Source organism: Corvus brachyrhynchos, unplaced genomic scaffold (assembly GCF_000691975.1).
Source record: "Corvus brachyrhynchos isolate BGI_N302 unplaced genomic scaffold, ASM69197v1 scaffold53, whole genome shotgun sequence".
NCBI lineage: Eukaryota > Metazoa > Chordata > Aves > Passeriformes > Corvidae > Corvus > Corvus brachyrhynchos.
In genome coordinates this window covers 3,057,136-3,074,843 of record NW_008237681.1, presented here as the reverse complement: position 1 = coordinate 3,074,843, position 17,708 = coordinate 3,057,136, and the positions used below count along the sequence as shown (strand labels likewise).

General features: G+C 38.3%; 1 protein-coding gene across 5 annotated transcripts in view; it reads right to left on the bottom strand.

Annotated features, from left to right (window-relative positions):
• The window catches only part of THRB (thyroid hormone receptor beta), a 157,140-nt gene that overhangs the window by 84,462 nt on the left and 54,970 nt on the right, over window positions 1–17,708 (bottom strand). The window contains exon 4 of one of the 5 annotated variants that reach the window (XM_017732118.1): window positions 936–1,006. The exons of the other annotated variants lie outside the window; for them this stretch is intronic. The gene's annotated coding sequence lies outside the window, so the exon portion shown is untranslated. The remainder of the gene's footprint in view (window positions 1–935; window positions 1,007–17,708) is intronic. 5 annotated transcript variants of the gene reach the window in all.

Here is a 17,708-nt window from a genome sequence, read left to right as displayed (position 1 = left end):
AGTAAGTCAAAACCTTTTCTGAATCTAATTAGGACAAATGAAAGTACAAACCTCGATTTCCCCTTCGTTTTTAAAACAGTCAGTTTTTATTGTTGTAAGTGCCTCTCACTATCACTTCCATCATTTATTTATCACATGACTCACTTACTAACACACTCTGGTACTATCCAAGTTTATCATACCGCTAATTTTAAAATTTCATACGCAGCTATTCTGGGGCTCTTGCATCCCAGAAGATGTAATCCTCCAAATCTCTGCAAGCACAATGTGAATATCCCCATGGCAGACCTTCTGAGATGGAAGTAAATACAACACACAGTAAACATGCAACTAATACCAAAACAGTTCTTCAGACCTGACCAAAGCACTGCTTGCATTTAACACCAAACAGGAAGAAGCCATTATTTTAAGACAGATGACATTTCTGAGTGTAAAACACAGGACAGCTACTGTGGAGATCCTTTTGTTAGTCTAATGTCACTGGATCTGATAGATTTTCTCTAGGCTGAATGGAAAATGACTACAGTGATTTCTACAGATCTCACATCTGAGCATAGCATATTCTATACTCTTCTCAAAGTAAACTTTGAAGAAGAACTTTATTCTGGGGTGCAGCAATCAAGAAAAACACCACATCCACATCCTTGGGAAATTCCTATGTTATTAGGATGCAGCAGAGGTCATTGTCCATAAAGAAGCGGCAATTCTTGGCTATCTCTCTTTGAAATGATGCATATCATGACACCTCAAACCTCCAAACTGAAAACTTTCATGAAGGACAATCTGATCAGCCATATTGGATGAGTATACGTCAACTTGAACCTAAAAATAAACTTACCTTCCATTGAGATATCCCTTTTTTTTTTTTTCATCTAAAAAGGAAGCCTGAAAATTAGCCTAAATTTAAAAATAAAATATAAAATGTGATTTCCTACCTTATACCTTCATCACCTTCTAATAAATGCCATGCAGCTGTGGGAGGGCATTTTCAGAAGGGAGGAAAGTCCTAGGAAACAAAATGCTTTTAGTAGAATTCTGAATGGTTTCATTGAGTATTTTTAGCCTGGCCTCTTGAGAAGCTCTGCAAACATTTGCAAAACTCTAAAACAGAGCCAGGGTTATGTCACTATCTTTGGTACAAATAATTTGTTAGGAACTATTTTGTTCTGGCACAAGGATATATCAAGAGAGGATGCGTGAACTGGCTTGTTTTCTTTTGGATTAATGTTGTTTGTCAACTGAAGGCTGTCTTTATGTGGAAAGAGCAAGGTGCCAAGAAGTACATTTCACCATGCCAAAATTAAAGGGAGGAGCTCAGAAACAGTCTTTTATTACCTAATTAGTTTTATCAAATGACACAGATCAACTAACAGGGGATAACTAATAGGAAAAAGGGGTCTAATGAAAAAGTAAGTTATCAGCTGGATACGCTCCAGAAAACAATTATCTCCCTAGGTAAACAAGTACTACTGTTGGGAGGTCAGACACAAAACACAAGGAATGGAGGTCTTCTCAGGATACCAGCCCTTGGTAGAGTTGAAATGGGTGAAAAAAGTAGTGGGATAAATTACACTGAGAAAAAGGGATGACTTGTTATTAAAGAAGCTAGTATCTTCAGATAAAATTATTCCTATCTGGCCTATACATATCCACCAGTTGGGGTTTTTTTTGGAACACAAATCAAATACAGTTTGCCAGATTAATAACCTTATTCAAAATGAAAGTTAGGACTACAATAAAAAGAGCCACATTCACCTACTCATGAACAAATTACCAGAATAAGTTTTTTACAGCTTACAGGGAAAATGGCAGTTCACAGATCTTATTTTATCTTGATTGCCCTCCTAAGACTGGAAAGGATTACCACAAAAAGAAATACGCAATTTTAGATGATATTCTGCTTTATCCACAATAACCAAATGTACCATACATACTTATGTCTCCTTTGCATTATTTTCCCAATTGCATGAACTAAACTAGCCAAACAATTCAAACTCATGTGGCTCCCACTCAGATTACATCAACTTTTAATTCCTAATGTGAACCATACTTTCATGTTTCCCATTATTATTTGCTTATCTAGTATATACCTAAAATATGCAAAATTTATCCAATTATTTTAGCTAGAAAAGTAACACCACACACACATTACAGCACAAAGACATTTAAGAAGCTGTGCTAAAAAAAAAATCTAAAAATCAGAATTTCTTTGACTAAAGACTTGTGTCCCCCAGCAGCTGGAAGAGAAGCAACATCGATTTTTACAAACATTCCTTGAGAATTTTAAGTGATGCAATGGGGGAGTTTTATTATGCTATTCTTTTTCCTCCTCTTCCCCCTCATCCATCACCAGTTAATTTGAAAACAGACATGGCAAAGAATTTATGGGAAAATGCTGTCTCTTGGGATCTGCTGTTCTGCCTTTACTGCAGAGCTGTTTCATGTATACTTACAGTATGCTTTAGCAAGGACTGCTAGATGCAGAACTATGAAAGGAACATAAAATCAGTCCCTCTAAATGGAAATACCAACCACTGCCATCCCAGAACTATGTCAAGAGTGGGCAAAAGATGGTAATGAGGACTTGGCACGTCCTGGACAGGGCTGAGCAGCACTGCTGGGAAAGAGCAGTTCTGTTAGCATGCCTTTCCCTGCCCAGAAACGCTGAGTTACAGACCAAGTCCTAGCTCACATAAAACATCTTGATGACCCCACATCCAGCTGAGAGCACCTGCAGGGACAGAGGCTTCAGCCTAGACTTATATTGCTGATCCAGACTGTCATGACCCTTTCCAAGGGACTGCTGACATTCCCATCAGCCTGCACACGGAACGGGTATCACCATTCCTCAGTGTCTCAATGGACATAGTAGGGTATTGGATTTTGGGGACTCTACAGCAAAGACAGCCCGAAAAAATAAAAGCAAAGAGAAAGAGCACATTACAGGAATGCAAATCAGTGAGCTCATGCAGGTACAAATAGAAAGCAGATTTAGTTGAGGAATGAAATAACCGGTAGATGAACTTATTTCATCTGCCATCCGCCTTTAAAGCCCTGTAAAGAAAAGACTCTAAGATTCATGGCCTTCACAAGATTCCAAGTGACTCTGCAAAGAGTGGGGATTCTCTGCCAAACACAGCCAGTCTTCATTTTCCTCCAGAGAGTCAGTCCTTGGCTGGCAAACTTTAACCACTGCGCTATCCAGGCCTGCATATGGATGAGGTCACTGACCATGATCAGCACATCAGCATGTGTGTGGCAAATCTCCATACATATGAGAGCCAGCTTCTCCCCTGAGGTGTGATCCTTCATTCCCACAGAACAGGGGAGTACCTGTGTACCCTCTTTTTTTTCTCTCCCTGCCCCACTACTGCTGCCTTCTTATTACTTTTTCCATTATTTCCATTTACTCTGGAACTGACTGCAAGGCATGGTGCCATCGTACTACAGCAAAATCCTCCTCGGCTCTGCCCACCTTGAAGAGACTGACAGAGGAGGAAAAACTGGCCAAGCCATGACAGTGAGCAGAACCAGAGAAGTAACCACTGCCACTCTCACCATTAGCACTTGGAATTCAGTCAGGCACCTTCTTCCAAAAGAACAACAAATGACTGTTTTAACTGCATGTCCTTTCTCTCACAAGAGGTTTCTAGCAGACTTTGATCATATGTCCTGTGCAAAGATACTGAATTTCCAAACTCTTTGTTTACTTTTTTTCTTCTAACCCTTTCCCTCCTGTGTGCCTTAAACAACAAGTATCTACTCTATCTACCTGGGAACTAAGTAGCAGAGATTCCTCGACTCACATTCCTAAATCCAACTTTCTAATGCTGGGCAATGATTTTCTGGGTTCGGTTAGGCTACTTAAATGTGTACAGTTCTACCTACAGTGTTGTGAGAAGACTCCGCCCACAAATGGGTGTATATCCCATCCCAGCCAGTGCAACCTCCTGAGATCATCATTCCCCCACACCTACAGCGTTCCTGCAGACAGCTTCTCTGGAAATTACAAGCTTTAAGGCAATATTCTCTGCACACCACCTTCCTTCTCCATGTCTCCCTGGCAAGTTTCAGCCTTCCTGCCCAGCATCCTTTACATCAGACTTGTTCTGGAGGCACAATGTGAAGCCATCGAAACAAACAAGCTGAAGGAAAGGTGTTCATGCTTGCTGCTGTTTTTCCATAGCACACCGGCATTTTCCATCTGGTCCTGGGGGCACTCAGCCTAGATGAACTGCATAGCCAAGCTGTAGTCACAGTAAATACCAAGACTTCTCCATACACACTGAGCTGGTTTGGAAAGCATACTTCAATATAGGGAAAAAATTATTATAAGGAATGTGGGCAAGAGAGGCCATCAAACAGAGAAGCCTCACTTGACCAGATCACTGACCTTCCCTAGGAATGCAGGTACTGCAAACAGAAAGAAAGTTATCTGTGCTGCTCAAGCTGCAGTTAACACCCAGAGTCATAAGCTGTTTTCCACAAGGAAAAGCTGTGTGTAAGGTCAGAAGGCAATAAATCACTCTGCATTATGGATCAGCTTATTGTTTAGGACACACACATGCAGAAATATCAAAGGCTGTTCGAAATTAACAGTGAGTGATTATGTGAGGCAAATGTAATGAAAACACATCAGAGTCTTAGCTAGCAGTAGAGAATATTCAGCCAAAGGCTTCCTCTGACTCCCACTGCGAACAACGCAGTATGGAAATAAACAAAATGATGTATTAGGAGAATGAAGACTGAGGCTTTGCACTAACTTATTGTTTTCCTGAACCATTAATTGCTAGACAGCTTTCTGTGTCACAATAGCATTTAAATTACTGAGCTTTTATATGATAAATTTACTGTATGTTTTTGAGGATGGACAAAATTTTTATAATTATTAAAACATGTCTAACGGGAACCATTATAAAGGACAACTGAGCATTTGGTCCTCCATTTGCTGTTATAAAACGCAATCTATGCAAACAGATGATAAGCAATTAACAGGTTTAACAACACATGCGATTAGCTGCAGTCATATTTAGATAGAGTGATTCTTATGCATGTTAAGTGGATTATTTAATTGATATGCATTTCAGCAGAATACACTGGATGAGAGTGTGTGCAAGTTGCATGCATGTTGAAAAGAAAGTGGTCTTGTGAATCCAACACACATAGGTGGGAGCTGTGACATAAACTGCTACTAAGGATTATCCAATGCTTCCCATAAACCTGATTTTCACTTCCTTATAATTTTGCCAGACTAATTGTTTGGGCTGAAACTTTCCACATTAGATGTGTGCTTCAGGCTATTTTTTTCTTACATTAACCAAAATGGTTCAATTATTTCCAAGATAGAAACCAGGGGAAAAAAAAAAGACTGTTTTTTAATGAGAAAATATTATCTGGTACCTCCTCCTGCAAGAATTCAAATATCCTTCTTGTTTTAAACAGCAGAGAGTACATTTTTATCAGGGAAGTGGCTCTTGCCAGGCCAGTTAAAATCAGTTCAAATATGATGACACTCCAAATGCCTGCAAACTTGGGAGAGGTGCTGGATATTTGGTTTAATGCTGAGTTCCACTGACGAGAATTATCTTCATGCAAAGAGAAGAAGGTAAAATGCCTTCCCTGGCACTGTTGCTGCCCAGGATGGAGGTCAGGCAGCACAGAGAGCAGGACCAGGCTGAACCACATTCTGGCAGGAAAAAAACTGCTGGAAAGAGGAGGAGGAGAAAGAAAGTGTTTATGACCCATACCACTTATGCAGAAGAGAGTAGGATCCCCTGAAGAAGAGATTAAAAAGAAGAGGATTTCACTGACTGATAATGAGTTTATGATGAAAAGAAACAGGGTCATGGGTGGGGTATGGCACTTGACTTTGCAAACTCTGTGTTGTGTGTGTGTAGCACTTAAGTAAGAATCAAATGCACTTAAAAGGATATAACAACTTTAGAAGTCAGAAATGTGCAACTCAAAGCTAATGTTCTCAGATACTGACTAAAACATGCTGCTCCTAAATATTTAGGCCACTCCAAGTAGGTATCCTGTTATTGAGACTTGAAACATCCCCAAAACTGCAGTCAGAAATAAACCTCTGTTAATCAGGAAAAGATCCCGCTTTTTAACGCATATATAAAAATACTCCCCGTTTCCATGATTAGAAACATACATGTAAAAAATGAGAAACATGGTCTGAAGTACCTCTTACAGCAATCAGGTGGATAGTTCTAACAGAGTTTTTTAAGGAAATATGCCTTTGAAAATCTTCCCCGTTTCCTTACAAATCCAGCTATATACAACTTCATTTCATCAGTCCTGTGGAGAGGACACAGGACTGATGTCATCACAGGACTGATATCATCATCATGACTGAGAACAAAACATTAAACAAAACCCTTTGGAAGGTCAAACTGTGTGTTTACTCTGTAGCTACTGTGTAGCCTGGCACACACCACCTTCTACCCAGCCACAGTAGCAGCAGAGTCCGTGTGGGCAAAACCCCCATGCCTCTGCCTTTGGAGCAGCCACAGCTCAGACCCTGCCCTGGTGAGTTTGCTCCACCACAGCTGCACCATGCCAGCACACCCAGGGTCAGAAGGCAGTGGCAAGGACAGGGCAGTCCTGAACTGCTGTCCTCTGTGGGCAGAGAGTGGGATGGGTAATCTGCCTCAGCACAGCAGAATTTGTCATGGTTTTCACTGATTTCTGCTGTGATTTTTGATCAGTAGCCAAGTGTTGGTTAATTATTGACCTTTCTTGTTGCTTTCTCTCTGGTTGCTCAGCAGAGAGAGGGCACTGGATGTGCAACTACACCACAGCCCGGAATTGAAATGGAACAAAGTAAGGCAGAAAAATTCCTGTGACTGGGGGTTCAAGGTTGTACCCAGTGATTAGTCTTTGAAAGATACACTAATTTTTTTCTTTCAATTTTCTGCTTACTTTCTATCTCATTCACCTGTTCTCCTTTCAACAGCGAATTCCACTTTGCACAACTAGTTGGTTAAGTGATGAATTAGTCCTAAAGGCAGAAGGTGGAGAGGAACACTGTCTGTGCAGTTGCACCCTGCTTCTCTTCCTACCCCCTACAGTATTATTTATTCTCACAGATAGAAACTTCAATATCCATTTATGGCAATATTATTTTCATTAATTATGTGCTTAATAATGCCACCTTTCCTTCAGCAAGGAAAATCACCTTCTCCCAGGAGAGATGATTTGCAATTTCATAGCAAGTGTGGCTTCTCTTAAGTAGTTCTAATTTTAACAGGACAAAGTACATCTTGTTTTACAAGGAAGGTGGAACCATTACACAGCACACCCCTACAACCTTTTCAGAATGCAAGCATTTCCTTAGAAGAAAAACAGATCTCATTCTCTGTGAATTATTATTTTCTTATTATTTTAGAGACATATTGAGACTTTGCATACCATGCATTTAAGAAGACAAATTCATAAAAGTAAGAGATTCTGAAAAGTTAGAACCTTGAATTACTTTCTTCCATCATTTTTATATAAGCTATATTTGAACAATTTTAATGATAAAGAGGAACACAACTGAAAATTCACAAGAGAGGTATTTGTCACAGACACATCATCTACTGTCCTGTTTCTCCATTGCATAAGACTATTTCCTTTAGTGCTGGCTGATGGGGCATATGCTCCTAATAATACAGCAGAAAAGTGGCCTTGGTGGACACATAGCTTCTCCTCCCCTCCGGGTCTGGACGTGTTCAGTCTTACTACTTGTCTCTGTGATTATTCCTTCCCTAAAAAATTAACTCTAGACATGGAGGAGAAATTAAAATATAATATAGAGCAACTTCTTGATTTATACTTGATCTAATTGCTAAACAGCCTACTAGAGACTTGCTAGATCGGGCCCAAAAGTTACCATCAACAAACTATGATAAAATGTGTGTTGGTGCACATAAAGGGAAAAGAAGTGCCTCAGAAAAGCAACACAAAGCACCAAGTGAATTGGAAAGAGTCTGTGAAAGGCAGAGGGCATGCACTGTAGCTCTTTCATGCTCTGGTTGGTTTTTGTGAGCTTGATTTATGTATAATTAACCATTTTTTCCCCTGCAAACAATTTCATTTGAAGCTGTGCTATCATTTTTACCCCCCATTCTCCTGCCACAGCCACATAAAACAGTCCAGTTTAACATGATGACAACTGAAACACGTTGTCACAGCAAGAGTCCAAACTTCTATGTTTGCATAAAATCCCACTCTCGTCCCCCCCCGCTCATCCTATAATCACAAGAATGAAATTCATAAACTGTAACTCTCATCTCTAATAGAACCTTGGCCAAAATTCAAGCTTGATAATTAATTTCATTCTGTCTCTCCAAATTCCCACACTAGGTTGACTAAGAGAAATAATTCTTCCCCACCTAGACAACAACATTTTATATGGCTAATGGACAGAGCATTTCACCTCTAAGAGAGCTGGGAAGTTAACTGGAGAAAAACAAGAGATACTTACAACACTTGGATAAGACAACAGCGGCAGATGAAAGAGTACTGTAGTAAGTTTTAAGTGTATGTCAACCCAAAAGCTAAATCATGGTTCTCTAATTACACTTTATGTCAGAGAATAAAAGCACAGATGATCATACAGGACAGGCAGCTGTGAGGATGGTGTCTGAGTGACTATAACACTGAATGATTTGGGATAGGAGGGTGTTTGAGACATTCAGATATGATTATGAAAAGCTGATAAATCAGTAAGGTAAAATACATTTATGTATAGCACTAGACCTCAATAAAATAGAGAAGGCATCCAAACCATTTCAGTCTGAAGAATATGAAGCATTAACACTATACCATGATCTTAGACAGCCATAAAACAAATCACTACCTCATGCCACTATTCAGCAAATTAGCAATACATCAAGAGAAGAAAACTATTATGATACCTGTACTGCACACATAACATAAACCACTCATTGTGTGGGAATTCATAATTGGACTTTTCTGCTGAGGCTGACATATGAACACCATAACCTTAAGCAGCACTCTTACAAGATTTTATTTATTGCGTATTTCACATGTATTTGTAAAGCATTTAAATAACATCTTTCCCTTCTGGTACAAAAGGGTGTGTATCACCACTGGAAAAAATCACAAGGCAAGGCTGGCATGAAGGGTCTTGCTAGTACTGTATGTACTCCACAAAAACCAGTGCAATTCTTTCTGAGTACTGGAGGCATCATCAATAAAATCTGCATTGTCCTTCCTTAATCTGGTCTGTCTCATACCTGCTGTCCATCTCTCTTCACTTTTTAAAGATGACATGCAACCTTGAGGTTGTATCCATGCAAAAACAAGACATTAATACATGTTATAAACTACTTTTGCATTGGTCATATTACTATGGAGAATATATGCAGCAGATGAGCCAAAAGCATAGCACTACTCTCCATTTACCAGATGATAAATCTATACCCTGTGTCTGTTTAGTTAAGGTTTCTAAAAACTTTCCTAGTTCTAAACCAGAAGCAGAGTCATTTCAATCCAGTTACACTTGGAAGCTGGTGTTGGAATAAGCAATTCAACTGCCATCCAATTCTTCATTCATTCCACTCATATTCAATCTGAAGGGCATAAACCCTCCAATATTCTCACACAAATAAGCTCCAAGATATTACAAGCGTAACAACCATAACATACCCTTATGTTCTGATGCACCCTGTGCATGCTCTTGAGATGAAGAGGCTCATGAGAAGAGAGGGGCAAGCACTGATCTCTCCTCTCTGGTGACCAGTGACAGGACCCAAAGGAATAGCCTGAAGCTGTGACAGGGAGGTTTAGGTTGGATATTAGGAAAATGTTCTTCACCCAGAGGGTGTTTGGGCACTGGAACAGGCTCCCCAGGGAAGTGGTCACAGCACCAAGCCTGATCTGTTCAAGAAGCATTTGGACAATGCTCTCAGGCACATGGGTGACTCTTGGGGATCATCCTGCACAGGACTAAGAGGTGGACCTTGTGGGCCCCTTCCAACTCAGCATATTCTGTGATTTTGTGAGATTTACTGCAAGCAGTTCAGGCACCTAAGGCTTGGAGCCCTAACCCCACATCACCACCAATGGACGGGGAAGAGACACAAGAAAACATCTCAGGTAGAATAATTAGTATCATCAATTTAGCACAACAAAACAATCTTCTTCAGCAGCAGAAATGCTGGGTCACTACATATTGGTTGAGAGAGGCAATAAAAACTGAAACATTTCTGAGCACAGAAATGGTAAGCAGAATGTTTGTATAAGTGTTTCATTTATTTTTATTTTGTGTGTTCACTTGGCAGTAAGTATAGAGTTTAACATAATTCTTCAAAAAAAAAATCAATAGCTGTTTATCTTCAAACTTCAGATTTCACAAAAAAAAAACCCAAAAAAACAAACCAAGAACATGAACTTGTACATTGTTTTTGATTTGGAATGGATTATCACACAACACTCTTATAAGCATGGTCATCAATATGATGGTTTCCTTGCTTTCTCCATATTACTTTCATCAAGGTGAGATTTGCAGCACACAATACAAGAGCTCCAATATTGTTTTCAGTGTCCAATGAAAATAATGGAATTATGGAAAAGTAATGGAAAGCATCACAAATCTCAACACCGTAAATCACACTTCCTTCCTCCTCTTAGTCACAAAACGTAATTACAGCTGAATCTAAGCACAACACACAAATTTTTCTCGTGGTGTTTTGCATGGACATCAAGCCTTTAATCTACAGATCCTAACTCTCTTTAGATATTTGAATTTAGATCTCAAGTCCCTCCATAATACTCAGCTAAGAGAACTAGATTAACTGACAATCATTGCATCAGGGCACATGAAAGAAGTTCTTTACTTGAAATTATATTCCCAGTTTGAAGAGGATTCATGTATCTACTTTTTCAGACAATGTACTGAACAGATCCTAAAGGGAATTTGTGCTCCTAAACTCATGATGATGAAAACAGCCTCAAAATAAAGTGAAAAAGCTCTTAATTCACCAAAGCTACCCTTAGCTCTAGCTAGGTATCCTGAGCAGGAGGAAAAGAGGCAACAGAAACAATATATGCAGTTCCTTGAACAAAAGGCATTTAGGATAAATCTCTTCAGGATCAGACTTATTCTTAGAGCTTGTGCAAAGAAAAAAACACCTTAAAGAGGGGAAAAGAGTCTGTTACAATCCCATTTATCAGCTCTCCTCCAGGTGACCTCTTAAGAATGCTGGACTTTTACAGACCATTTAAAGGAATGAGGGATTGGATTATCATTTGATGAGTTATGGAGGCCACATCCCTTAAATAATCAACTCATACATAGATCCTGAATGTACAGATACAATACAGATATGCTTTATAGGTACAGTTACACTACATAGATAATCATCTACTGATACTGACTGACTGATCCTCAGCTTCAGCACACATCCCAAATCACTGCAGAATCCAGGACTTCCTTTAGCAGTTCTCTCTGCATCTCTGATATCTTTGATCACAGGTCTTAGTTCTTCCCAGAGCTGGAGGCAGCCCTTGAAATCTGTCACACACTCTAGGAACAAAGGTCAAACTACACCATATCCTTTGGGTCTTAGAAGAACTTTTGCTAACTAGTAAATGTAATATAACTGTCTCCTTGCAATGCTTCCTTTTTTTTAATTCAGTAACGGTATCAGGGAGGCTATAGCCTTTGAGTTTAATTTTTTTTCAGCTGTTTATGAGCTTTATAAAACACTGAGGATCCTCTACCTTTCTCTGAAGGTCATGGGACTCCACGTGAATATGGTGATAATTAGGTCAATACTTCAATGCATTAATCTGAAATAAGGACTGAGACTTCAAAACTTTGGAAGGAAATGTATAAAAAGAGCCCAAAACATCACAATGCTAATGATGAAATTCATTATAGTCAAATGGCCAGTCTGCTTTTCTAAAATTTCCAGAACATATGACATATTGCTGAATCTTAGCAACTTAACTAGCAACAGTCTGATGTAAGTGATATGAGCAGGATTAAAAAGCTTTTTTGGTTTCAAACAACAGACTGGAACATCACCTGGGAAAGTGACTCTTTGGTAATACTAGCCTACTGATGATTTTCATTTACTACACATGTATTTTTAATGTGTATGATTCAGTTCTCCACTTCCTCATTAATTTTATATCCTTTCTCATGGACCTTTGCTGGTTAGCCTGACTGGCTGGTACCACTGTAAAGCAAGAAGAGAATCAGTCTTGCAGATTTTAACTGAAAGACAGCTAGTAATAAAATGAAATAAAATATATGAACATCTGGATCAAGAACATCTTGAACAGGAATTTAAAAATGGCTCACACAATGGAGCCGTTAAATTACAGAATTACTGAACATTACAGAAATGCTGCTTATATTCTGCTTTACTGACATGGTAAATTACCAGCCTTGCTCACTGTAACCCATACTTTTCAATTATCTGTTTGGATTAATCAGCATAACTGGATTTATTACACACATGTAGACACCTGTTTTATAAAACCAACCAACTGTGCCAAAACGACCACGCTGGAACCCTCTGGATCTCATCCAAGAGGAAACACTTTGAAAGTGCTGCTGAACTGCCCTAAGAAGCCTTCAGTTTTATAATGAGGATATAGGCAGCCAAAGTAGAAAATACTTTATGATTTGCTAATCTCCATGTCAAAAAGACTAAAGAAAAAATGCTACATTTTGATCATTTGGCCTTTGTTACACAACATGAAGACCAAGACTAACAATTCTTTCCTTGTGAGAAGTGGCTGGTATCTTTGCTGTCAATCTAGTCCTCTTTTACAGAAATATTTAAATTTTCTTTATAACAGGAGAAAAAGTGAAAGACAAAAGGATGAAAATGGAAAAAATCCCATGTTCTCACATGAGTTCAAATGTGAGGCTCTTCTGACAGATGGGCTTTTTTTCCAACTGCCTATTGCCAAGTACCACCCCAACATTATGGGGTATCTGCCACAGAGATACCCTACCTTCTAGAGCCATTGCTGGAGGCCAAGGGGGACACCCTCTGCAACATCTCAAGTATCACTGGGCATCAGCATGTTGGCAGCTGAACCAAGGCATTAATTACATTCCCAAACAAGAGGCTGCAGTCAATCAAAGGCATGCTTCATGATTCACATTTGGTGTTGAAAAACCTCTGTCAGGAGTCTCGTGGGAGTAGTTAATGACAGTAACCCCTGGGGGATTCCACATATGCCACACCACCAGAATAAAGGGTGCTTCCAAAAGGTTTCTGTGACTCTGCCTACCAAGATACTTACACTAGTTCTTACACTAACCCAGAAATTCCTTAAGAAATTTTCAATGATTAAGAAGGCTGTGTACATGCAGAAGAGTTAATAACATTGTCTCCTGGACAAACTAGTTAAAACAGCCCCTCTTCACATTTGTAACTTTAAATATTTCACTCATATGGTACCATCACTTGTTCAAAGTCAGAATTACTCAGACAGAGGAAACAGGCAAATACAGACTTATTATGGTGTGGTGCATTGGCCTTTACCACGTTTCCATATTCTTCCAGTAATGTCAAAAAAGGATGCTAAGCATCCAGAAATTGTGTCAACAATGATATTACACTGAAGACTGAGCAAATGGATTTCTCTGTAGAAGTTCATGAGCATGGAAATACATTTCCATTCCTATTAAATAGGAAGATGCTTTGCTTACTTAGTGCTGAGCTGAACAATAGACCACTTCAATCTCAGGGCAAGACTAATTTCCAGAGGTCTTGAGAAGAAGTACTTCAGTGGACAAGTATTTTGAGGTCTCTCTGTATGGGTGGAATAACTTCAAGTCCAGGAGAAGTTAGGAAGGAAGTGAAGACACCCTTGGGGCATAGTTATTGCAGATTGAGAAAAAAATGAGAGAAGTGGAAAAGAGGGTTTTGGGTAAAGTATTGTTAAAAGCATGTGTAAGAAATCTCCACTAAATAGTCCTAAAATAGGTTTAGTGGTAGTGGATTTTGTTTTTTTTTTTTTTTTTAATTCCACCACAGTAAGAAAATAAATCTCTCCTTTCCTCAACATTTGTGAAGATCTTAAAGAGCAAATTTTGATACAAATAAACTGACCATTATAAAGAACGACTGTTACATATTAACCACTGAATGGTCCATAAATAGCAGCAACATGTATCTGATAGCAATATGCTTCAACCTTAGGCAAATAACTACAGATCTCCTTTTTTTTTTTTTTTTAACAGTGCTCACAGAGGAAATTTTTACTGATCTAGATAAATGTTTCAAAGTTCAGTTCAGTGCTTTACTTACATTTTAGACTTTAATTTGCTTTTAAGCTAATTTGTCTTATTTCCCTCCTTTCTCTTCCCTAGCAAGGCTGTATATTAAAACTTCATGTCCTTTTTTATACAATAATTAAATAAAAAAATAGAAACAAAAAAGAAAAAAAAAAGAAAAAAAGGAAAAGGAGAAGGAAAAGGAAAAGTCGAAAAGAAAAAGAAAAAGAAAAAGAAAAAGAAAAAGAAGAAGAAGAAGAAGAAAAAGAAAAAGAAAAAGAAAAAAAAAAGAAAAAGAAAAAGAAAAAAAAGAAAAAAAAGAAAAAGAAAAAGAAAAAGAAAAAGAAAAAGAAAAAGAAAAAGAAAAAGAAAAAAAGAAAAAGAAAAAGAAAAAGAAAAAGAAAAAGAAGAAGAAGAAGAAGAAAAAGAAAAAGAAAAAGAAAAAAAAAAGAAAAAGAAAAAGAAAAAGAAAAAGAAAAAGAGAGAAAAAGGAGACTACAATGGTGGTAAAAGAAAATATGAGCAGGCTGCCTTTCACTACATAGATTGCTTTGGAAAGCTACCATACAAGAATGAAACAGAACCATTATTAATAAATTTAGCAATTAATAATCACAGGTCTAAGAATTATCATTATCTGGTTGTGCTTGAGCAAGTAGGAGTACAAAACATCTCATTTTTGAATGGCACTGTCAAACAAGTTAAAGAAAATATTTTCACGCGACTATTCCTTTTAAGAGTTTTGTGGAAACTGGAAATGGGAGTACACAACCCTCTGTTGTGTACACAGTAACTACACTTCAGTAGTTCTGCTGAAGAGGCTCAAACCTGGTATTTGCTATAAAACTTCAAATGCAAACATGTGAACATCTCAAAACATAAAAAGAAATAAGAAAACTGAAATCTGATACTTAGCAGCTCCAAGGAGACCTTTTCCTAACCCAACAACTGCACCTTAGACATCATTATAGTCACACTATAATTATTGCTCATTTTGCACTTTTACAAATGGGGGACTACGTCAGAAACCAATGCCCCTCATTCCCATCCTGTTTTCTGACATTCATAATCCTTATAACCAATGTAAGATCCTAGGGCTTCCTCAAACATAGCATAGTAAAAATTATATTAATACCTATTAAACTAGGTAATTAAGTTCTGGTCACAAGAAAGGTTTTATACATTTTCATAGATATATATTTTCATAGAAAACAGTTTTTTAATAAAACTGTCAAAAGTTCACTGACAACAGTTTATGTTTTTCCTTTCATTCAAAAAAATAATCTTTTGCAGTAAATAACAAGATAACACTGTATTAATCTGCATTACTCAGTTAATTTACTAAGGGCTGTTCAGCTATTTGTTGTGAGATCAATCTGCATCTTCGTGGCTATCCAAGAGTCATGCACAATCCTGACACCTAGGAATGGTGAATCCACTCTCCAAGATACTGGAAAAAACAGCAAGATGCGCCGCATTTCCAACACCATCAGGGAATGTTAATGTAATCACAGCAAGGTCAAATACACTCATGGTTCAAGCCTAAATGAAAACCTGCAATTTAAACATCCCTGATGCAGAGGTGTGGAAAAGGTAATAAGTAAACACTGCTCCCTTTAACTGCTTTGGGGAAAAAGTATTATTGCATTCCCATTTAATCTCATTTGTAAATAAATCAGTCTCAAAAAATTTATCTCCATTTCGGCAAACTCAATTTGATTATCTTCCCAATGACAGTGGAAGCATTTTTGTCAGCTGCAACTGCAATAGCTAAAATCCAAATCCTAAATACTTCAGTAAAAGATTCAGATTTTATATTCAATTACCTGGCAAGTCTCTCAAGAGTAATAGTAGTTTATTTCTTGTTATAGGATGCCCAAAATGTAGATCTGTATAACACTATACAAAATCACATGTGTGTAATTATTACTATATCTGTCACAAAGTGGCTTTCAGATCACTGTAAACTTTTAATGAAGTAATGAACTTGCTTGTAGAAGTACCAACAGATGACATAATGTAATGTTACCCTACTGATGAATAATTTGAATGCTGTGCAACCAAAAGAAGTCTGTCATAACAACCCCACACAATACAGAATAAGCAAATGCTTTATTCTTCCTGTCAAACAAATAACTCCTTCTTTTTTATTTCTGAAAGTGAGCATATAAATATTATGCAAACTTGCAACAAAATGACCTGGAATTCAAATTTACACTGGAGTTCAAAATTCATAGCTAACATCCACAACAATCCAATCTTCTGCTGTGGAATATAATAATTAAAGGGGGGGAAAATTAAAAAACACATGCCCAAATAGAGGACAGAGTCTCTGTAATGCTTGCATTGGATTTATTTTAGTCTTGTTTGCTTTGCATGAAACAGTACAGTTTCAAAAGAAAACACCAGGAAACCTCTGAGCTTCAAGGATAAAAGCTGGAATCAAAGAATTAAAAACAAAAGCAGTATTTTAGTTTCAGACATGCTTTTCAAGAACTGAGTTTGCTCTGTGTTTTCCTTACAAGCTGCTGACACTCTCCATGGGAAACACGGTTATTTTCAACTCTACTCTGGTGATTCCCTCTGGGGTGCTGCTGCCACACTGGGATGGTCTCTCCATTTTCCCAGAAGTCATCCCTGACTCACCATTATCATCTTTCCAGTGGTGGCAGAGGTTGCTTCCTCTTGGCGCAGCCACCAGAGCTGCCTGCGAGCTTTGTGGGACTCCTCAAGAGCAGGAGGATTCCAGTATCCCCTGCTCCCCAGCCTGCCTCACGGGGATGAACTTCCCAGCTGCTCTGTGCACCAGGTACAGGAAGATCACACAAGGTTGCTCCACTTGGGGGAAAGATCTGGAGCACAACATGCCTTGGCTTCAGCCTGACCACCCAGGTGTACAGGAGACAAATCCAAGCCATATTCTAGCACCTAAGTCCAAAACAGTCTGGTCATGGTTCCACCACAAAGCGCCATCACCTTGCTCTGGGAGATACTCACCTCTTACCATAGGGACCTCATAAAAGTAATATAATGGAGACAAGCACCATTTTACAAAAAAATTCAGAATATGGGTGAACTTAAAATTAATTTGACTATGAACACTAAAGAAATGCTGTGGTTTTGTTCTTCCTTTCCTGAAACAAAATGGCTGTGTACATAAAGGACTCACTATCAAGACAAAATACCTCTTACATGATCATGAGCAACAGAACTCTCTTGGCAGCATTTAACCAGTTCTAATCAGAAGACAGAGTTTAAAAAAACCCACAAAACCAAAGGACAACTCACAAATCATCAAATAAAAAACCTACCTCAAGTCCAAGAGGAAGTAGTACCATCCCAATGAAAGTCATGGTTACAGCATTTAACTCAGCTATGAACCTTCCTAATTATTTCCAGCACTGAGTGACACCCTGAACTTAGCAGCACCGATCTTCACTTCTGGTTCCCT